Source organism: Prionailurus bengalensis, chromosome E2 (genome assembly GCF_016509475.1).
Source record: "Prionailurus bengalensis isolate Pbe53 chromosome E2, Fcat_Pben_1.1_paternal_pri, whole genome shotgun sequence".
NCBI classification, from domain to species: domain Eukaryota; kingdom Metazoa; phylum Chordata; class Mammalia; order Carnivora; family Felidae; genus Prionailurus; species Prionailurus bengalensis.
The window spans coordinates 60,776,425-60,798,331 of NC_057352.1; the positions used below are offsets into that span (position 1 = coordinate 60,776,425).

A 21,907-nucleotide genomic window follows, 5' to 3' on the forward strand; every position below is an offset into this window, starting at 1 on the left:
CAGCTCTGTGGTGTGCGTGCACCTCCCAGAAAGGGCAGACGCTTCTCCCTCCACTCCCAGCCCTGTTCCCACCCCGTGCAATGCCACTTCAGGGGGAGCACGCCTGGCAGACTGCCAGGTGCGCCTTCCCAAGGCAATGGTGGGGATAGGCCGGGGCCGTTGGGGGAGGGGGGGTGGTGTGAGTCCTTCCGGAACCAGGGCCAGGCTGGCACAGCTCCTCCTGGCCTCGTTCTCTGCGTGGGCCTCACCCCCCACGTGGGCCTCTCTGAGCCGCCATCTCCCTGGGCTGGAGCAGGGCTGGGTGGGGGCCCATCCGTCACACCCGGGAGGGGACTTACTGCCCAGGACGGGGCCGGTGGGGGCAGGGAAGGCCCAGGTCATGGGTGCAGAGGAGGGAAGGACGGTGTGTTAGTCAGTTCAGGCTGCGTAACAAAGCACCACAGACCAGGAACTTAAACCACAGATGTTTATTCTCTCCCAGTCCTGAAAGCTGGGATCAAGGTGTGGACAGGGCTGGTTCCTCCCCAGGCCTGTCTCCTTGGCTTGCCGATGGCCACTTCTCCCCATGTCCTCCCGTGGTCATCCTTCTGTGCGTGTCTGTGTCCCGATGTCACTTAAAAGGACACTTCCTGTTACGTTGGGTCAGGGACCACCCTGGTGACTCCATTTTAACTTAGTTACCCCTTTAAAGACCTTACCTCCAAATGTGGTCACATTCTGGGGTTCTAGAAATTAGGATTTTGACACATTTTGGGGGGCCATGGCTCGGTTCATAACAGATGGATCTGAACTTCGAGTGTGGCCAGTGGCACCGAGGCCAGGGTCCCCAGCAGCGTAGTGATGGTCGGATCTTGCCAAAAGGGTCAGCCTGGTTTCCCCGGCCAGGACGCCAGCCATTGCCCGAAAGCAGGAGCCTCCGACACACGGGGTCTGGCAGCTCATCCTTAAAAACCCAGGGTATTTACACATTCCTGTAATGAAGGAAAAAAAAGCCCAACTAGCAAAAAACCAGAGCAATTATTCACTCTTGCTTTCTTAAGCTACAGAAGGAGCTGGTTGGGAAATCATGAGTCAAGTGAAATCCTTTATGGAATGAACAAAACAAAAGGAACAAAAGCCATTTGACTTGCTCACTGAGCCCCCCCCAGCCCCCCGCGGGGAGACGCTGACTGGGGCTGGGAACGTTTACCATCCTCCCCGCCCCCAGCTTGCTGCCCTGTCCCGGCGCTGGCTGTCTGCATTCCCCTGTATCCTCTATCCAGATGCTTAAGTCACTGCTTATAATGGCACAAAATGTCAGGAGGTGGCTCTCAGAGTCTGGAAAAACAGTGGAGTGTCCTTGGCCGCCTGCTGACTCATTGGCTCCACACGGAAGCTCCTTCCCAGGGCACCTACCTGAGGCACTTTGTGCCGCACCGTGGACACGGGGGCTGAGCAGGTCTGTTCACAGCCTGCGAACGCTCGTCTGTGAGCCTGTCCTGCTGAGCTGTCCTGCGCCCACACAGACGGAGTCCAGGGCCTGTCTGCAAGTGGCTTCTGACTTTGGGATGCAAGACATATGTAACCCCGTTTCCCTAAGTTCCCCCAGGAAGAGCGAGTGCCCTTCAGTTGTGTTCTCACTTGGCCCTGGTCTCCTGCTCTGCAGCTGTTTGCTGATGGACCACCCAAGGACTGCACTTGTCAAGGATAGAGAGACGCATCTCATCCAACCTGTGTTCCAGGAGAGCACAGGGAATTGAGTATCTCATTCAACCCTGTGTTCCCAGTGCAGGTGTAGAGAAGTAGAGAAAAAGAGCTACCTTGTGTGTGTTTTTGGTTGGATGGATGGATGGATGAGTGGATGGGTGGGTGAATGGGCGGATGCGTGTATAGACAGGTGGATGGATGGATGGATGGATGGATGGATAGATAGGTGGGTGGGTGGTTGGATGGTTTGGTGGGTGAATGGATGTGTAGACGGGTGGGTGGGTGGATGGATGGATGGATGGATGGTTTGGTAGGTGAATGAGTGTGTGGATGGATGGATGGATGGATGGATGGATGGATGGATGGATGAGTGGTGGTTGGGTGGATGAATATAAAGCAGTCACCTAACTGTGACACCCAGGCCATGTTAGGTGCCCAGTAGCGTGGGTAAGAAAGTCCATGATCTGGGAAGGCAGAGAAACCGGCTGTCCCCAAAAGACCTGGAATTCACTGCCAGTGACAAGAAGATATCCTCACCAACACATCACTGCTGAAGGGAAGACCATGAACCAGTCAAAGGACTTACCAGAAGACTAGACTTTGCCCTCGATTCCCACACATATGGTCTCCATGTGATGTCACTGGCTTCATCGAGAGTCTCATTTCATGAAGGAGCAAAGGGAGAAGGGTGTGTTCGGATGAGGTTGTCCCTCTGGGGTGAGCACAGGCTCACTGCAGCCTCAGCAGCTTGGGACAGACACAAGCACGGACTCCGGGATGTGAGGAGGCTGAGTAAGTACTGGCCAGACCGTGATGGTCTCTGGCTGTGGAGGCAGGACCGTTTCTCATGGCCCAGAAGAGTAGGGGAGACGATGTGTCAGCGCCTGGCCTTTCCCACCCTGGATTGTGTCCTCCCACGGCTCCTGCTACCGTCCCCTCTGTGGGTCTGGAGATGTGTCCCGAGGCCAGGAGGTCAGCTGCCCGGGAGGAATCAAAGGCCTCCAAGAGTTCCCAGATGAGTCACTGCATGACAGTCACCTTCCTCATCTTCCACCAGCCCAAATAAGTCATCTCCAGAGAGGGGAATTCTGGACCCCAAGAGCTCCCCCCCTCCATGAGTCAAGCCTCCTGGCCTATTTTTAGGCCGTTTCTCCAGATTGTCATGGCAGACAAGGCCTGTTTACACTGGATCGGAGCTGCTCTGGGAATCATCCATCCGAGCATGGACTTCAAAACAAAGAGCAGTGAGGACGGACAGAAGCCATGTGCCCTGGTGACAATGGCAGCCCGGCATGACCACAGAGGCCGGGGCTGGAGCAACCTTATGTCACTGGACACCTTCCAGCAGCCAGAATGGTTGTTTTGGCTCACCCAACGAAAGCGGTTAGAAGTGCCTGTCTGGGCACCGCGCACACATCACTGGACACGGAAGGGTCAGCTGGTGCTCCCACAGCCGTCGGCCTTGGCCCCGTGTTCCACGAGGGCCCCATCCAATCCTTCTCTGCCTCCCGCAGCGGACGGAGAGCAGCCTGACGGTATGAACTCCACCTTGTTTGCATTCAAAACCCTGGCTCTGACCCCGGGAAAGGCTCAGCACAGCCCGGATTCTCTCACCCTTTCGCCCATGCGTATCTTCCTCCATTCCACGTTTGTTGTGCTCCTGCCGTGCTGGGTGTGGGCTCCTTCCTCGCCACTTACCTTGGGAGACAAGCAGGCACGGGAGTAACCGGTGTCATGGCAAAGGAGCACGGGGGCCGTCCTGGCCAGATCCAGGAGGAGAGCCCTGGTGAAGCAGGCAGTTCATCCAAGGCTGCCAGAGGGCTCGTCAAAACACAGATGGTTGGGCCTCAGCCCCTAAGTGTGTGAGTCACGTTTCTAATGAGTTTCCAGTTGTGCTGATGCTGTGGGTCCAGAGCCTCACTTTGAGAACCACCGTTGTAGGGAGAGAGAGCAGCACGTTCGAGGCTGGAGGTGACAATGTGAGCGAGTCAGTGAGTCAGTGAATGAGTGGCTGAATGAATGAGTGAGTGAGTGAATGAGTGAATGTGCTTGGAGTTGCTTGTCTCTTGATGTAGCTTCCTGTCTCATGTCCAAGGGACAAAGTCGTGTGTACAGGCCTGAGGCTGGCGACCTTTAGCCGACTCTCACCCCTGCTTGTTCATCAAACGCCATCCCTGCCCGTGTTTATTGACCTGCAAGACCGGCTTCAAGCAACATTGTCACCAAGAACAGGAGGGCTGTGTTGCTTCCCAGAGAAATCAGCAGCCTCTTGACCTAAGAGAGGAACTGTTGAAGGCGGAGAGGCGCTGGGGAAACCAGTGGTTAGGGACCCCTGTCCTGGCCCAGGCAAGTCAATTCAAGGTAATGCACGTGCCCTGGGAGCAGCTTGTCCACCAAAGTCCAAATTCATGAACTGTTACATGACTTCACCAGGCGTGTTCCACAAGTTTCTAATCAAACCACTCCACAAGATTGGAGATTAAGCTGCATTTCCAATGGTAAAGTCTGTACTGACCTAGAATAAATACTCGTTTGGAAAGCCCAAGGCAGGAGAATGTACCAGAACTTTTTTTTAAATGTCTGTGTTTGGGGCACTACCCACTTGTGTCCCCAGAATAACAGCTGCCATGTGGATAGTTGGCCGTCATCAGTGTCAGACCCCGGGCGCTCATGGGCCATTGGGATGCACAGAAGAGAAATATAATTGTCCACATCTTAGGGCAGAGAAAGAACTTTCAGCGTGAGTGAATTTCACCGAGATGTGGAGAGGCATTGAGGAGGCACTGTGGAAATTACCAAGAAAAAAGTTGCATGGATGAATCGGGGCAGATAGGGGCAAATGTGAGAAAGTGGGTTGAGGGCGTCTGCGTCTGATGGCAGCTTTGAGCAGATGTTCTTGAATCTTCCGGCACCCCGGGACTGGCCCGGTTTCTCTCTCAGGGTCATAATCATCTTAAAATTCTCTCCAGTTAGTTTTATTTATGTAGAATTTATAAAACTGAATGTATGCTAGACTATGAGGGCGGGCTCCTTGTGACATGGCATGACAGGGAGGGTGTTGTAGGAGCACGTGGGTGCTCTCAGCGTAGCAGAACCTGGGAGCTAGCAACCTCACTGGTCTCAGCTCCTGTGTGTTACGCACAAGGAAACAGGTGCCCAGAGGCACAGCTACCTGTGTAAGCAAAGCAGCTGGGCTAGGACCATGCCCTTCTCTCCACGTTACCGTGCCTTGAGGTGGTTTCCTTCTCCTCCCCACCCCCATGATCTTGCCAAGGGCCCATCCACACCCAGCCCTATTTCCCTCTGTCTCTCTCTCTCTCTCTCTCTCTCTCTCTCTCTCTCTTTCTGTTAGGTCTTCAGTACCTTGCAAATTAAGGTTTGTGTGCAGAGTGAGGTAAAGGTTCACTTTCTTTCACCTGGATGTCCAGTTGTGCCAGCACCATGTGTTGAAAAGACTTTGCTTTTTTCCATTCAGTTGCCATGACACCTTTTTAAAAACTCAATTAATTACATATGTGTGTTTTATTTCTGGGTTCTTTATTGTGGTTTTGTTGAACTGCTCACCTATCCATACTCCAGTATGATAATTTGTCGGTCCCTATAGATTTATAGTGAGACTTAAAGTCAGATAGTGTAGCTCCTCCGAGTTGTTCTTTGTAAAGATCCTTTGGTAATTCTAGATCCTTTGTGTTTCCATATAACAGTTAGGAGCAGCTCATCAATTCTACAAAAAAAAAAAAAAGGATTTTGATCAGGCTGCTTTGAATCTATAGATAAATTTGGAGCAAGATTGACATCATGATGGCATTGAGTATTTGGATCCATGAACATGGTATATCTCTCCATTTATTCAGGTTTTCTTTAATCCCTTTCAGTAGTGTTTTGTAGTTTCCATGTGGAATTCTTCATCATCTCCTTGAGACACAGACACAGAAGATACAGGTCCTGTTCTCAGGTTGTTAGGGACTGGTAGCAGAGACAAGCCCAACACTGGGACATCAGCCCCAAGCAATCTAAGACAAGTTGTCATTCACAGCCGGGTTGTGGGTTGCTCTTGCCGACGCGTAGATACAGGCCATACACGTTGCCCTATTCGGTCTTCAAATACTTGTCAGGCACCACCTATGTGTCCGAACGCTGAGAATATGGTGCTAACCAGGTGCAGTCCTATAACGCAATAGTGATCATTATTAAATACTGTCTGACACTCCTTATGGACCCGGCATTGTCTACACACCTCCCTTGTGTTCTCTCAGTTCATCTCCACAATGCCATAAAGAAGTGCTATTTTTTTTTTATAGCAGATAATGTGTTGGGCAGTTAAGTAACTTGGACAAAGTCCCCCAGCTGATCGGGAAAGGGACCCCAGGCCTCGCTCTTGCCCACAGGGCCAAGCCGGGCATGGCTTCATGGAAACTGAATGTTGTGCAAGATGCCAGGGAAGGCTCTGGAGTCCGTTCCCATTTTGAACACCCACCCTTCCTTGAGTCCAGAATAACAGACTGGGTGGCCCAGAAGCTTCCATCTCACATTCTCCATTCTCTGATCACATTGACAAATGCCACAAGGGCTCTGGTGCTCTCTGTGAGCATAAGGAAACTCATAAGATTACCAGATGTGCGGTTGACCCAACCAGCGGTTATTTCCAGAGAACCTCGTTCAGACCAATGGAAAGAGGCGTTGACAATTGTGGGGGGACAAACAATAGACACAGAGTGTGTGCGTGCATGTGCGGGCGTGTGCACGTGAATGTGCGCGCGCACGTGCGTGTGTGTGTGTGTGTGCACGTGTTAAAGAACAGCCACCGTTTTACCTTTGGGGGCACATCATCAGGATCTGAATCATGGGGTCACAGAGGAAGGAGTTCAAGGCCATGCGGATGATGTTTAGTTATTTTGTTCAAGGAAGGCTTCCTGGCCGGAAAGGGATGGCTCCCACGTGATGGCGTAGTTCAGCAGGGCAGAACGCCTCCCCTCGCTGCCTGGGGGCTCCATCCTTCATCACTGATCGGCTTTCGCGGTCACGGCCAGGACCCTGGAGCCGTGGGCTGGAGGAGGTCCAGCCCAGAAGGGGTCCGAGTTCATTCGAGGTTCTGGGCTTGAAATTTCAGTCTTGTGGGAGGGCAGATTTCCTTAGGGCTAGAGCTAGCTTTAGGGATGCTGAGCAGTGTGCCGTTTGGCATGAGCCCTCTGCTTCTTTTAGAAACTTGGAAATGGAAGGGTTTGGGTCAACAGTGATGATAACCGGCACCGTGGGAAACGGTTGCCACCGGCCAGCTTGCAGCAGAGAACGGAAGAGGTGCCCCAGCCTCACGGAGCTCGGATCCCAGCCGAGGGGGATGTGCACGCAAACCGCATTCCTCTCTAGTCCTGGACACAGGGGTTATTCTCACAGCCTGTCACACCCAGGGGCCGAGCCTCAGATGCGTCAGAACGCGCCCGAATTACACAGCAGGGCCCTGCGGGGCTGGATTCGAAGCCCCCCCGGTGCAGGGTGTGCACAGACCCGGGCTGAGCACACGTACCTGCCCCGTGCCGGTTCCTGGAGCACCTGCTCTCTGGAATGATTGAGCCATTTCTTCCCCCACCCAACGTAGCCCTTTGAAGGACCAAAGAACAGCACATTTGTTTCTTCCTCTTTAAGCAGACTTAAAAAAAAAAAAAAAAAAAAAAAAAAAAAAAAAAAGTCATGCCCACAAAGGAGAAGAAAGTCTTGGGAATAGAGCTGTTTGGTTTCGGGCCTTGTGGCCACCCGCCCCACCGGGGGAGGCGGGAGGGACTCTGGGCCTCTCCGGAGGAGGCCGCCGAGGAGGTGTGCGGGCGCGGGATGCGACGCGGGGACCACTGTCCGGCTCGCGGTCTCCCCGCCTCCTGCCCGCGCGCGCAGGCCCTCTCCCACCAGGAAGCCAGCCAAGGCGAGTAAACAGCCGGATTTCTCCGAGAGTCTGCGAAACAAAACCGCCATTGTTTCCATCCAAGCTGCTTTCAGGAAAAACAACAGGTTTTTCCACTTTGGAGCCTTTCTAGATGGAGATACGCTGCGTGCTTTCTCCTCCACAGGCTGCAAGTTGTGGTCTTCTGTTCAGCTGGTGAGGAAATACTCTTGGAACTTGGAACAACAGGGCTCTGCGGCCCCGAAACTGCCCCCATGCCACAGCAAACAGCCCGGCTCCCCGAGCCCCCGCGATGACCCCATGCTTCTTGTTCTCTGAGACCTCCAGGGTCCCCCCGACCCCCAGGATCTCTGTGACCCCCGAGGTCCCCGTGATCCCCAGGGTGACAGCCACACCCCCAGTCCAGCTCCTGCGTTTTCTCAGGCGGCTCCTGTCCTGTCTCCCATCCCCGGCTTCCCCCAGCTTGCCGGCTTGCACCTTCTCAAACTGAAGTCTCCAGGGTCCCCAGGGTCCCCTTCCCGCCTGAAGGACCCCCCAGATGTCTTCCCTGGATGGGCTGCAGGGCCCGCTGAGTGATGCAGAGGGGGACCGTGTCATGAGAAGGCTGTGTAGACAGAGGCAAATTGGAGGGACACACCCACAGCAGGCGTTGCCGTCGGCCTCCCGAAGCTGGAAGACGAGGTCTCTGTGAGGGCTCAGCTGAAGACGGGGGTCTTGGGCCCGCGTGCAGAGGGTCAGGTGGCCCTTCACCCCACCTTGGAGCGTGGCCACGCGAGGGAATGCTGATCCCACCCAGAACCCGGGCTTCCTCACGGCCTCCAGGCTCCAGGGCTGACCCCTCACCTCCTGTGTGAGTTACGGCTGTTTGGAGAGGCCCCGTCCCTCCCGCAAAGGACCTGCCTCCAGGTTGCCCCGGAATCTCGACCTCTTGGAGCCGTGAACCTGTACGTGGAAGCGAGGCACAGCCCCGCGCCGCCGTCCTGGCCCCGAAACTGATTTCGACAGGGTGGAGAGCACAGAGGCCCCGTAGGCCGCCCCTTCCCGGCCCTCCCTGCGTCCTGCGGCTGGGAAACCCCTTGCTGTGCGTGCGGTGGGGGCCGCCGGGGACCATGCCTTTCCCTGGGCCGCCGGAGGGATGACAGCCCTTCCTCGGAGGCTCCCTACTGGCTGGAAAGGGGCCCTGAAGGCACTTGGTGCCTCGGGACGTGGGGACTGTCTGCTCCCTGAGCCGGGGAAGCCCTCACACCCAGGAGAACCACAGAGCAGAAGCCGGATGCAGGCTCCGGGTGGAGCCACCCCCTTCCCCAGCGAGCTTCCCGCGTGCCCAGGGCTGGTGTGCAGATTCCAGGGCTCACCGCCCCCCCCTCACCCCCCACCCCCGGGCTGGGCAACCTCAGCTCCGAGCCAGCACTTCCCGCCACCCACAACCGCCCGCCCCCACACTCTTCTGGATCACATAGGCTATTTCTGCCCCAGACCGCACTCGGCTGTATTTAAGGAGCGGGAATCTTGGGATTGTGGGCATCCGATGGGGAAGGCCTTTACCACCCCGGTGGTAACGGAATGGAAATCTGTGCTGGAAATAAAACAACCTGAAATAACACAGGAACTGGGCCTTCTCCAAAGGCTTTTGGAGAAAACGTTACCCCAAATGGGAAGGGCAGCTGGTCACCGAGAGGAGTCGAGGGCATCTGGGAGCCAGTCCCACGGGTAAGGGGCTGAGAGAGCAGGTGCCCCAAACTCAAGCGGCTGGGGTAGGGGGAGTGGGGGGCGGGGGCAGCAGACCCTCGCCCTGAGCCGCAGCTGGAGGCCAGGCGTGGTTGTGAAATGTACCGTGTGGACAACATAGCCGTGCGGGGCCCGGGGCAGGCTTCTGCTCTGGAAAGACAGCCGCGAGCCTGTGGGGTCCCTTAGGGGCCCCTCCTTAGGGAGGTTCTCTCTCGGGGACCGAGTACAGGCCGACGACCTCACTGCCCGGCCGAGCCCCGGCCACTGGGTGCTGATGGCAGGAGGAAGCTTCAGGGGGTTCTAAACACTCTTAGCGGATCAAAGATTCTCATAAACAAAGGCCTAAGTGCTTACAAAGAAACTCTCAGTGGTTTATCTTGGGGAATTATTCAAAGCGCAATAAAACAGAGGCTTCTGGCTGACGAGACACGCGCCACACGGTGGCACGACTGTCACGGGCCCCGCGCAGCCAGGCTCCGACCCACGTAACCAGGCTGGGTTTCTTGGTGGAGGAGCGTGCGTTTCCTTAGAGACAGCGCGTTTTGTGGCTGCTGTCCACGAAAACATAGGTGTGGCCTCTGAGAGGACCCGGTCTTCCAAGATGGAGAAAACAACCGGGAGCGTGTGAGGGCCAGCGTCCGCGAAGGACTCGTGTCAGAGCTCCTGCGAGTGGGGGGCTGCCTGCCCCGTTTTCCCCCCGAGGCATGGAGATTTGGGGTTCTTGGCTCAGTCTTCCCACTGCCCGTGGACTCACTGGGTCATCCAGCATCGGCTCTGGCCCAACCTGTCGCTGGCCGGGCCCTGCCAGAGCCGAGCGTCGTGGGGGTCCCGTGGAAAAGTAGGGACCGCTGCTCCCCCGCCTTCCCGTGGGGGCGGCACGCGGCCGGGTCCCACTCGCCGAGAGCCTGTCTGAGCAAAGGGACGTTTGAGGATGGCGAGGCTGGGGAGGAGCGGGCCCGCTGGGCAGGGGGGCGAGCGCCTGTCGGGTCGGAGGCCCCGGCCTCCTCAGGAGCTCGGCTTCCGTGCGGACGGCGGCTGGGAGCTGCTTCGGGGCTCACGGGGCGGGGAAGCGGACAGCTTCAGAGTTCCCTCCCAGGAGCCCCGTGGCGTCCATCGTGTGGCCTGAACACCGTCAGCAGGTGCACAACGTGCCATCCTACACGGGGAGGCTGGATCAGCGGGGGAGCCCAGGCCGCAGGGAAAGCACCTTCTGCAGGGAGCCTGGCGGAGCTCAGACAGCAGGCCTCCTGGCCTCTGGCAGGACCCCAGTGCCCTGCGCGAGACCTGGGCGGGGGGTGGGGGGCACCTGGGGGGGGTCTGGACTCTGGTTGACCGGGGAAGCCGGGCCACGCACAGCAGCTTCTCCAGAAGTCCGTCCTCACGGCTTCGCCCAGGAACGCGTGGTCAGTCATGTGAGGAGCTCGGGGGTCCCTGTCTCCCGAGAAGGAGCTCACGGCCCAGGCCCCGCACCAAGCCTGGCCTCACTCCTGCCCCCAGGCCGCACACATCGCTGCCTCCTCGGGGCTGCTGGGCGGCGTTCCTGGTGGCTCGTGGCAAGCGTGTCCTCCACGAAGTTTCACGAGCCACGGCCTCCCGGGTTTTCCGTCCTCATCTGCTCGCCGAGACGTAGCCCAAGGCTGGAGGCAGGGGAGGGGTGAGGAGAGACCTTCGAGCGGCCTGTGTCCCCACGCGGGACACCGAGGCGCTGAGGAGATGTGCCCCGTGGGCCTTCCCCCGCCCGGTCTGGAAGCACCCCGTCCCCGTCCCTCTGGTGCAGCTGAGTCACCAGCCCTGTCCTCCAACAACCCCCATGTGTGACTTCACCGGCTTGGCTCTGAGACCCAACATCCTCCCAAGAAAGAGAAAAGGGCCCGAGGAAGAGGCTCCGAGGACTCAGGGAGCGCACCGGGCACACCCCGGGAGCCCCGCGAGCCAGTGTCCTGGGGAAGCGGCCCCGACACGGCCCGGCCGCCCGCGGAGCCCCAGCCTCACGGCCCAGGGCAGCGAGAGTGTCGCTGAGCCGGGCTCCCGTTGGTGCAGTGGGGCCAGCAGACCGGCCCGGCCTGGCTCACGGCTCCGTGTGCGGGCAGGTGACCTCGGCCTCCGGCTCCGACGGGCAGACCCGTGGCGCCCTCACCCGCCCAGCCCCACCGACTTCCTGTCCGAGCCCACGTCCACGCGGGACAGCGTGAGAGTCAAGCGGTGTCGCACGAGAAACAACTCTACCGGCCGTGGTCTGGATGCGCAGCCGGGTCCAGCCTTCGGCGTCCGTTTCCGTGGTTACCTGGGTCACTCCCCCCTCCCCCCCACAGGGAGGGTGTGTCTGCATGCGTGATCCGGTCAGGGGCTCGGGGCACCGCTGCGTCCCGTCCTGGGGTTTCCCATCTCCCGGTTGGTTGATTTTCAATTCGCAGACTTTCCGTTCACTCTCGAGTGAAGCCCGGTTCTCCGGGCGGCAGATTCTTGGGGTCGTGTATCCCCCGGCCTAGGATCGTTGCACCCCCCTGAACACCCCCTGCCCGTCTCCGTAAGCGACCCCCGTGCCCCCGCCGGCCCCGCGCAGTCACCAGCCTGTCTCCCTCCCTGCAGCTGTGTGTCCCCACGTCACAGGAACTGAATCGTGCGATCCACTGCTGCTGGGCTCTGCTTCTGGCTTCTTCCGCTTGGCAAAGTGCGCCTCAGGTTCCCCCATGCTGAGCATCGCGGGAGGCCGTCCCGTGGTGCGGTGGCACCAAGCCGGACCCCCCCACGAGCCTGGCGAAGGGCACGTCGGTTACCCCTGGTGTGTGGCGAGGGTACGGCTCGCGTACGTGTGTTTCTGGGAGCGTGCGTTTTCCGTGCATCGGGTTAAACCCTTGCAAGTGCACGTGCTGGGCCGTATGGCCTGTGCCGCCAGACTGCCTTGCGAGGGGCCACCGCGGGCGCCGTCCCTCCGGCCGCGAGCGGGGGCTCCTGATGCCGCGACGCCCCGCCAGCGCCCGGTGCGGCCAGGGTCCTGGGTTCCAGCCGCTCTGGTGGGTGTAGACCGGCACCTGCGTGTGTTAGCTGGCGTCTCCCTCCGGACGGGTGACGTTGAGCATCTTGTCCTGGGCCGCCTGTGGCTCTTGGGCACACCAGTGCCACGGGACCGTCCAGACTAATTAGGGAAAGCCAGGGGAGGAGGGAACAACTTGTCTTCCCAGTTGTTCCGTGAGCCGAACTGACCGCTGGCTTCCGGTCCGCCCGGCCCGGGGCAAGAGGGGGGAGAGAAACGGTCGGGGCGCAGGTCCGGAGGCGCCTCCCTCCCCCAGGGCCGTGGGCTTGTGGTGGGCCCCACACCTCGGCTTCCGGGGGTTCTGGGCCTGGGCCCCCACACAGAAGGGGAGGTGTGGGCAGCTCTGCCTCTGGGAGGAAGTCCTGGGCTCCAGCTGCGGATGGGGACACGGGAGTGGCCACGTGCTGGACACGGGGTGGCCTGGCCGGGTCTCAGCGGCGGCACAGGTCACGGGGCCTCCTACAGAGGTGGGGTCTTCAGGGGTCTCAGGAGGGAGCGCGTGCACGGCTCCGGGAGAGGGGGACCTTCGCCACCTGCTGCCCGGCCAGCCTGCCCTCCGTCCCTTGCGTGGACCCAGCGCCTCGCCCCGAGGACAGTTGGTCTGAATTTTCTGAGTCTCCGGCTGTAGCTGTTGCGGCTCTGTCGTGGTTTGTCTGCGTGGTGCGTTCCGTGCGCAGCCACCAGCCGCCTCCCGAGCAGGGGTCGTGCTGACTCTCCAAGGGCCCGTCGGGTCCGCTCGGCCTGGCGAGGTCCGGTGAGGGTGAGGGTCTGTGCTGGGGGCCGAGCTGCAGGGACCTGCGGGAGACGAGGGTCGCACCGACGGCCCCCGGCCCCCGCCCCCACCGGGTTTCAACTGTGGTTCGTTTCTTCTTCCCAATCCTCAACCTTATCTTTTCTCAACGTTCAGAGCATTTGGTTGCAGACGTCCGTACCTTTCTCCCCGAGTTTTTCAGCGGGAAGATCATCGACCAGGTTCGGCCTCTGTTAGTGGTTCTTTCTGTTCTTTGACGGCAAAGTGAATGTACGGAGACTCTTAAATACAGAGGGTTGTGGGGGGGTGGGCGGGGGAATGGGTGGTGGTCATCGAGGAGGGCACTTGTCTGGATGAGCACTGGCCATTGTACGTAAGCGACGGATCACGGGAACCTGCCCCCGAGGCCAAGAGCGCACTGTATGTTAGCCAACGTGACAGGAAATTATACTGAAAAAAGTGAAACCCCACATCTTAACGGTCCTGTTGGATAGGTTCAGACAAGTGCGTCCAGCCAGCCCCCATCGAGACAGAGGCCCACGCCCCAGGACGAAGCTGGCTGGGGCTCGAGGCCGGGGGCCCCGGGACATCCCTCTTCCCTGTGCCATGACACACACGTCCAGAGACTCCAGCTCGGTCAGCGCCCGAGGACACACAGACCGTGGCTGGCCCCGAGCCCCTGCCTTGGGGACGGCTCTGGGACATGGTCCCATTTCCAATGAGTTCCCAGGGCGCAGGGACCCCATCTGGAGAACCGTGGCTCTAAATACACAGTTCCTGCCCAGAGGGACCCTGACCCTAGTGAGAGGAGAGCCCACCCTCCGAGCCCACCGCGCCGGGCTCCCTGCTCTCTCCCTGCCCCCGCGCCACCCTGGGGAGCTCCCTTCACGGGTGGGTGGTGGGGGAGGGCCTGCTGCCCGCAAGCTGCCTCTCCCACGGGGACAGCATGCCCGAGACACAAGGTGCACGCGTACATGTGGGCACACGGACGTTCGTGCGCGTGTTGGTCAGCAAGGATCTCCCCCGCGTGGGTGTCGGGAGGGTCAGCAGTGCCGCGCTCAGGCCACCAAGGCCGCCGGGGCGAGGTGTCAGGGGGAGCCTGAGGTCCCGCTTCGCCCTGTGGGTTTGGGCCCCCGGTCCCTGTGCCAGACCAGGAGGCGCTTTCCCATCTGCCTGTCTCGCCGCCCGGGCGCCTGTCTGGACGGAGCTGGGCGGATCAGGCATCCGGCGCAGGAGACAGCGTGGCCTCTGCTGTGCGACGACCTCGCGGGCGGTTCCCTCTCACGGTCTCGTCTGTGTCGAGACGAGTGGGGTGAGGACGCCCGCGTCTAGGTTGCTCTAGAGATGACAGAAAATAACGCCGCACGTCCCACCCTGGCGGAGCCGTGGGGGCGCGTCTGACCCCCAGTTCCGGGCGGGCGGTGGCCCCGAGCGGAGGTTTGCGGGTCGCAGCCCTGGGGGGGCCGGGCTTCCCCCGAAGGGCCGGGTCGTGCCTTGAATCGACAACGGAAGCGCAGCGCCCTGGAGGCTGGAGCTACCTCTCCGCTTCTCAAATCCCTTGCTCCTCCCTTTATCTGAGGCGTTTCTGGGTCCAGGGGACACACGAGGCAAGGAAGGTCTCTGTTAGCGGGCGGCTCCTCCTGACAGGACCCTCAAGTCTCTGCGAGAGCTCTGCCCCGCACCCACCCACGGCCTGTGTCTGCCTCTGTTTCCCCCTGTCTGGCCCCGGTCGGGCACCCCGCGGCAGAGATCTGTGGCTCTGGGCCCGTGGCCTCCGGCCGCCGTGGCCGCTGCTCCGGAAGGCTGAGCTGAGGCGAAGGTCACGGGCTCCCGCTTTCATCTGGGGAGGAGATGCCAACAGTGCGAGGGGACGTCTCCTTCACGGGGGCCCCAGAGCCAGGCGGTTACCTGGTTACCCCGGTTTGGCCGCTCAGGGAGCCCCCGAGGAGAGAGGGAGGGCCCACCCACCCCCCAGGACCGCTCGAGGGAGCACACAGGCTGGAGCGCGCATCCCTCCATCAGAGAGCCCAGGGAGGCTGGCCGGGCAGCAGGCGGGCTGCCTAGGGTGGGGGTGGGGGGCTGCCTGGGGGAGCAGGGGACCGAGAGCCCACCTGCGTGCCCCCTCCCTCCCGCCTCCCGCCTCCCGCCCTCAGATCAGCGCTCCACGGCCCTTGACCTCCCGTTCTCCTGCCTGCGGTGCCACAGCCGGTTCCCCAGAGAAGCGCGGGGAACCCGGTGCGTTATGTGGGTTCTCCTGTTGCCCCGCACACCTCGTGGTGACTGTGCACAGCTGTACCCCGAGGGTGAGGCTGCCCGCAGCCCCCGTCCTCCCCCCCAACAGAGACCGAGGCCCCGTGGGGGGAGCGGGGCTCACACCCCGACCTCCTGGCCTCCCAGCCCTGCCCGCGGCCCCTTCTGGCACCGATGTGCTCTGCGGCTGACGGCCCGCGCCGCCCCGGGGTGAGGGGAGATGGCGGCACCCTCGTGCCTGCAGAGCGCGCTCGCTGGGCGCGGCCAGACGTCCACGCAGCTCCCGGAGCGGCCGGTGCGTCACCGTGGCTCCCTCCGGTCCTCGCTTGGTCGCTGCCGCACCGCCTGCGCCCACTGAAATGAGACACTCAGGGTGGCCCGCTGTTTCCCCGAGAGCGCGCAGGGTCCAGGAACCCGAGGATTTGGGGCAGCTCTGCGAGGCGGCTTGTCTCTGCTTGTTACTTCTCTCTCGGCTTTTCCCTCCTGCTTCTTCTCCGTCCCTTCCAGAAAGCAGGGCCGGTCGCTGGGCGGGCCGGCTCGCGTTGCGATGCTCCAGGCAGAGGCTGACTGCCGGGCCCTCTGTCTCTGCGATGGGTGCCGATTGCCTGAGCCTTCGCTCCTTCCCTGGCTCGCACATCCTGGCTTCCTGCTCCGGGGCGTGAAGACCGCTCAGGTGGGGTCCCTGTGCACCGTGACTTAGCGCTGTGCTGGCTCGCTGTGTGGCTTCCGGCCAGTTGCTTGGCCTCTCTGAGCCTGAGGGTCCTCGTCTGTAAGATGGTGGGAATAACAGGACCCGCCTTACGGGGTTGCAGGGAGCCGGTGACACGTGGCGGGGAACGTCCTGCTCCAGGGCGGGCTCGCGGCAGAACTCGGCGGCGTGAGTCGCTGTCACCTTGGTCCTTGCTAACGATAACCGTCCTGTGGTAACGCTGCTGTCACAGCTTTGAGGGACCACACGGGAATGCAGGGACAGGCGTGGCGGTCACCGGGGAGGGGTGGGCAGGGGCTCGGGAGGCTTCAGGGGCTGTGGAGGGTGGGTTCCCGGGGAAGGCGCCACGGCCCAGAGGTGCGCGGCCCGGTGCTCCAGCGCCTGGGGAGGGGTGGGCAGGGGAGCGGCCTCGGAAGCGGGAGGGAGGCTTGTGCAGCTCGGAAGAGGGAAGCCGCCTGCCCCGGGGGGACCGTGTCTGAGACCAGAGCGGGGGAGGGGCGTGGGGGGCGGCCGGGGCTGTGGCACATGTTCTCGATTGCAAGTGAATGAATGAATGAATGCGTGAATGAAGTTGGTGGTGGAAGCCGCTTCCTGTGCCGGCGAGGGGGCGTGTTAGGGAAAGAACGGCCTTCGGAGGGGGACAGTGGTGGCCCTGCCCCGACAGCATCTCCCCGGGGTCATGTTCGTCCAGCAAGGGACCAGTATGCACAACACATGCTTTGTAGGAAAAGGCAGACACCCCGGAGAAAAATGGACAAAAGCGTTGACCGTCCGTCTCACAGAGAAGAAACCCAAGTGAATAGCAAACGTAGAAAAAGGCGCCCAGGTAATTTATCCGCCGTCGGGGAACGTAGTTAAAGACCCATGAGAAACGCCGCCGTCCGTTCGCCAGAAGGTCTGGGTGACTGGGAGAACTGGAAGGTGTGTGCACCCCCGGGGGACGTGAGCCGGGAAACCGCGGGCCGTCCTCGCGCACAGCCGAGCCCCCGCTCCCGGGTGGGGGCGGGTGGGCTAGTGGCGCCGCCCCAAGTGGCCCCAGGCTGGGAACACCGACGTGCTCATCAGCCCGGTAGAATGTGCGGGAAAACGTGGGTAAGTCCTGCACCTGTCAAGACGCAGCCCCCCCGTCTGTCGTCGTCGGGGACGTGCAGATGAGAAGCAGAGAGAGGCGCCGCTCACACCCGTTGGTGCCACCACTGTTGGAGAACGTTAACGATGACCCGCGCTGCTCCCCGCGCTCACGCGCCCACGAGACGTGAGAGCGGGTCCCCCGTTGGCACACGCGTTCACAGCAGCCAGCGGCGGACGCGACGGTCAGCACGGTGTGCGTGACACGACGGGGCGGCACCCCGCCTTGCAGGGAAAGGGAAGCCCGACGCCAGCCGCACCTCGTGGGTGGACCTGAGGACACCCCTGCAGGGCGAGCCCTGGTGGGATCCATGGACACGAGGCCGGGGGCGGGCGTCAGATTCACAGACACAGAGAGTAGATGCGGGAGCAGGGGTGCGAAGGGCAGGCGGCGAGTCTGTGACGGGGACCGAGCTTCTGCTCTACAAGCCGAACGGTCAGGCCGCGGGGACAGCCGCTCGGCATCGTGAACAAGCGTCAGGCCACGACCTCCACCCCTAAAAGGGGCCAGGACGGTGGACGTGACGCCGTGTGCGTTCGACCCCGTGACGCTCGTAAGCACACAGTTGAATGAGGGAAGCCAGGCTGGTTCCACCAAGAAAAGCCGCCCAGCTGAGCGCCCCACGCCGCGTCCGTCAGGCTGGCCCCCCACCAGGGCCTCCGCCTCCACGCGGCTTTCCCCACGGGCCGTGTGTCCACCTGTCCGCGAGCCCGTCACACCCAGGGAAAGTCTCAACGGCACGGAAGGGCCCTGGAAATCAGGCAGCAGCTTCGCGGGGGCCTCAGCACACGCCTTTGCTTTTCCCTCGCCGCCGCGGACCCAGAGCAGGTCGTCTTGGCCCCGACGGGGCCTGCAGGACGCTGGCTCACGGGGCACCGCCAGGCACCGTGCAAACAGCTATTTCACAAACGCGTGCACACGCACGCACACCAGCGTCCTCCCACTTAGAGATTTCAAAGGAAGACCGAGGCAGAGGGTCTCCGAGAGCCGCGCGCCCCTCCCTCGAGGTCTGGGGCCTGGAGGGATGGGGCCCAGATGTTCCCACGGGCCAGGGCGGCCTGGGAACTGTTAATTAGACGGCAGATGAGTTAGAAGCCCGCTCTGTATTTGGGCTCGGGAAACAACTATTTTTTACGTTTTGCTGACAGTCCGACTGATTCCAGATAAAGCCGGGGGGGGCGGGGGGGGGCAGGGGGCGGGGGGGAAGGAGCCCGCCGGCTTCGCGAGGACGCGGCTGAGACTGAAGGTTCCTTACTGATGTGAAATGTCACCGGAGGGGAGGAGACCACGTCTCCGGGGACCACTTCAGATCGGAGAGAGTCGGTTCGAGGGGCGGGTGCTGGGGAGGCACAGAAGGTGCCCCCGCAGCCCCCAGACCGACCGCCGCAGAGCTTCACACATCCCCACAGCCTCATCCCCCTCCCGGGAGGGAGGCCAGCGTGACTCTAGCGTTCCTGCCTAAAGTGCGCGGCCTGAGGCTCTGAAAGACAGCGGGCGCCGGCTCCCTTCAGGTCCGCCCAGAGGCTGTGCCAGAACACGGTCGACTCTGAATTCCTCGCGGCTTCTGAGTGTGTGTGTGTGTGTCACAGTGTTGACTCGCCCCTCCCCCGAAGCCACCTGGGACCGTGGACCGGGAAGAAGTGTCTGGTCGGCGTCCAACTTCTTGGCAAGACATGAGCAAGCTCACAGAGGACCGACCAAGAGGGCGGGGGACCCTGGGAGGTTCCCAGGCACAGCTGCTGGCCGGGAGGTCCGGACTGACACATGGAGTCCTGGAGGAGGACGACAAGAGGGCTGGCCGAGCAGCAGAGACCCACGTGGGCGAGGGTCCGCTCGCGAAGCCTGCATAAGGTCCCCTTCCTGGGCAGGAGCCCCTGCTCAGGGCAGCAAGCAGACACCCGTGGTGAGGGGGGGGCCGAGCGGGATACCCCTCCTCGCAGGGACGCCACACGGGGACCGCAAGAGCATGTTCGATTTCTGCCCAGGTAGTTGGGTGAGGAAAAGAAGGACATTGTGCAGGGAGCAGTGCCGAGAAGCTTGATCAGACTGTGCCTGCAGGCGACCCCTTGTGTCCGTGGGCGTCCACATGTGGCCATGGCAGCGTGCAGGGAAAGCCGAGCGCCACTGAATCGCTGACGTGGATCTGGGTGGGGACAGGGAGGGTGACCGTGGGGAGAGCCTTTAGCTAGGGTCCTGTCCCTGTGCGCCTGGGACTGGAGTGTGGCAGTCGTGAGGCCGGCAGGCCCTGGTTCTGCGGCTTGGGGCTGTCCGTCTAAACACTCGCTTGTAATCCACAGAGTCTGCTGGTGGCTGAGAGGCAGCTGTGTAGACGGTGACCAGCGGAAGTAGCGGCTGTGACCGCGGATCGCAAAGGTAAGGAGTGTGCTCTCCTCTCCGCCGTTTCATTCGGCCCCACCTCCCGCCTTATTTCACTGACGCTGTCGTCGCGGGTCGCGTTGCACGTGTGTTGACGCTGGTGCGTGGTCGGTGTTGAGCGGACGTTGGCGCGAGGGTCGGGGTGACCGTGGACAAAGAGACGTGACCCGGGCTCTGAGTGGTTCTCGGGAGGCACCGAGGGTGGAAACCGTCTTCGGCCCCATCCCGGGCGATTGATGGGGACGGCTCGGCGGCCGTGCTGGCTCGGGAGGGCGGGAGGGCGGGGGGAGCCCCGGGTGGGGGCCGCGGGCTACAGACGGGTCAGGAATAGCGCCTCTGGGCCTGCGTTTCTGGCCTGAGCCACGGGGGCCACGTCAAAGGCGGGACCTGAGCGCTGGGTAGCGGCCCCCCGGTGCCCTGTTGAGAAGCACCCGGGGTCGTCGCTGGGCCTGGAGGGGACGGAGGTGCTTGTGTTGCCTCGGCCTCCGCCTTTCCGACTTCCGCCGGGAAGGGAGCGGTCTCCGGACGTCCACCCTGCCGACGAGGCTGTGGCAACATCTGGAGCCAACGTGTGCGACAGGTGGGGTGCGGCCGGGGGCTTCACAGAGCACGCAGCCGGCGCGTGTCCAGACGCCCCCTTGTGACCCGACACCCTCACCCGCCAGCTGGTCCAAGTGCCCGCCCGAGAAGGCACCTGGGCGCATGACCTCGTGAGGCCGGCTGGCCCGCGGCGGTGGGAGGCCCGTGGCAGGCGGCCGCCGCGTCTCACGAACCCCGCGGAGACCAGCTGCTGGTTCCTGCACCTTGTAGAACCCCGCCCCCCCGGAAGTGGCTTCCTGGCCTCCCAGGCTTCTTTCTGATAAGGTTTGGGGGGGGGGGGTGCAGGGTGACCGGGGGGGGGGCACTACTTTCCGGCCGGCGCACGGGCTCCAAAGCGCCTTGGCATTCAGCTTAACGGGAACCAGCGGGGCCCGCGCGAGGGCGTCAGGAACGGGGCCAGCGTGTTACGTCCCATCTGCCAGCCCGTTCTCTTCTCTCATGTCTGAGGATGCGAGACGCTGCCGCACGAACGGTCTGTTTTAGCCTTTGGCATTCATGGGAGCCAGCGGCGAGTGTAAGCGGCTGGCCGTGCGGGGCGCTGGCGGGGGCCACAGGCGCCTTTCCGGGGCGATAGAGACGGTCCGTATCTCGGCAGGGTTTGGGCCACGCCGGCCGTGGTTAGCACGCTCACAACGTGCGCACTTTCCGTTTGTACATCTTCCCTGAAGATAAACCGCATAGGCAGATACCGACCCGTAGGTGACGTCTGCGAGCCGGAGTGTCCAGGGATGCTGTGTGTGGCTGTCTGCCCTTCCGCTCTGGAATGTGTCAGAGACAAAAACCATCGAGGGGCAGACAGAGGGGAGGCTGGGCGGACGAGCCGGTAACAAGGCAGGGTGAGCCGCAGGGGTGAATGATGCCCCCGGGGTCTGGCCCTTCTCTCTCACCCGCCCCCGAGCTTTGCGGGGCTCCCTCGAGTCACGGCCCCCGGGGGTAGAGGACCCTGCCAGTCTGAGCCGAGGCCAGGCGCCTCTCCCGCGTGCGGGCGGGTCCACGTCACCCGCTGGGCGGGGAGGGGGACTGGGCGCGGGCGGGGACCGACGCGGGTATACGTGGTGGAGACAGCTGATCCGACAGGTGCGGGCTTCCTGCCGACTCACAGTCAGGCCCCGCGTCCCTTGGCGGTGGCTCGGCCCACGGCGGGCACCAAGTCTAGGAGGCCAGCATTCTGTCTGTTTCTGAGCCGCCTACACACGTGAACGCCCGGTGGTCCCGGTCAGCGGGCCGGGGATGTGATTCCTACCCTGAGATGGCCTTTGGCCCTTGGGGGTTTCGCTCCTCCTGTCCCTCCTGAGGTGGATGAACCCCTCCAAGCCACGGGTCCCCAGTTGCTCCCCCAAGAAGCCCCTGTCCTTCCCACAGAGCCCTTTCCAGGGTTCCTCCCCGCGTGGCGCTGGGGACGTGGGCCTTGAGTCCCAGGGCACCAGGCTAGCTGTCCTTACTGCCAAAATCTGACGTTTTCGCGGGTCTCGACCCCCAGGTGCTTCGTGCACCTGCCTGTTCGCTGCGACCTCCCCCGGGAGCCAGGCCCCACACTTTCCGGGGCAGCTGGGCATGTGGGGGCTGCAGACAGCGGTCCCCGACCTGAGCCGCGCCCCTGCCGGTGCTTTGTCTCCAGCAGGTACGGGAGGGAGTGCGGTGTCTGCCCCCGGCCCTCCTTTTCGTCTTCAACCAAGTGGCGGCACAGCTCCCTTCCCTTCCCTTCCCTTCCCCTTTCCCCGCGGTTACGAGCACTCGCCGTTTAGGACCGC

At 61.9% G+C, this 21,907-nt stretch overlaps 1 long non-coding RNA gene across 1 annotated transcript; it reads right to left on the reverse strand.

The window, feature by feature from the left end:
* Nucleotides 1–452: 452 nt before the first annotated feature.
* Nucleotides 453–4,225, reverse strand: LOC122494589. The gene is made up of 3 exons (XR_006300212.1): nucleotides 2,273–4,225; nucleotides 699–971; nucleotides 453–613 (listed from the first exon to the last, which is right to left on the reverse strand). It is a non-coding gene; the product is annotated as an uncharacterized LOC122494589 (long non-coding RNA).
* Nucleotides 4,226–21,907: the final 17,682 nt, after the last annotated feature.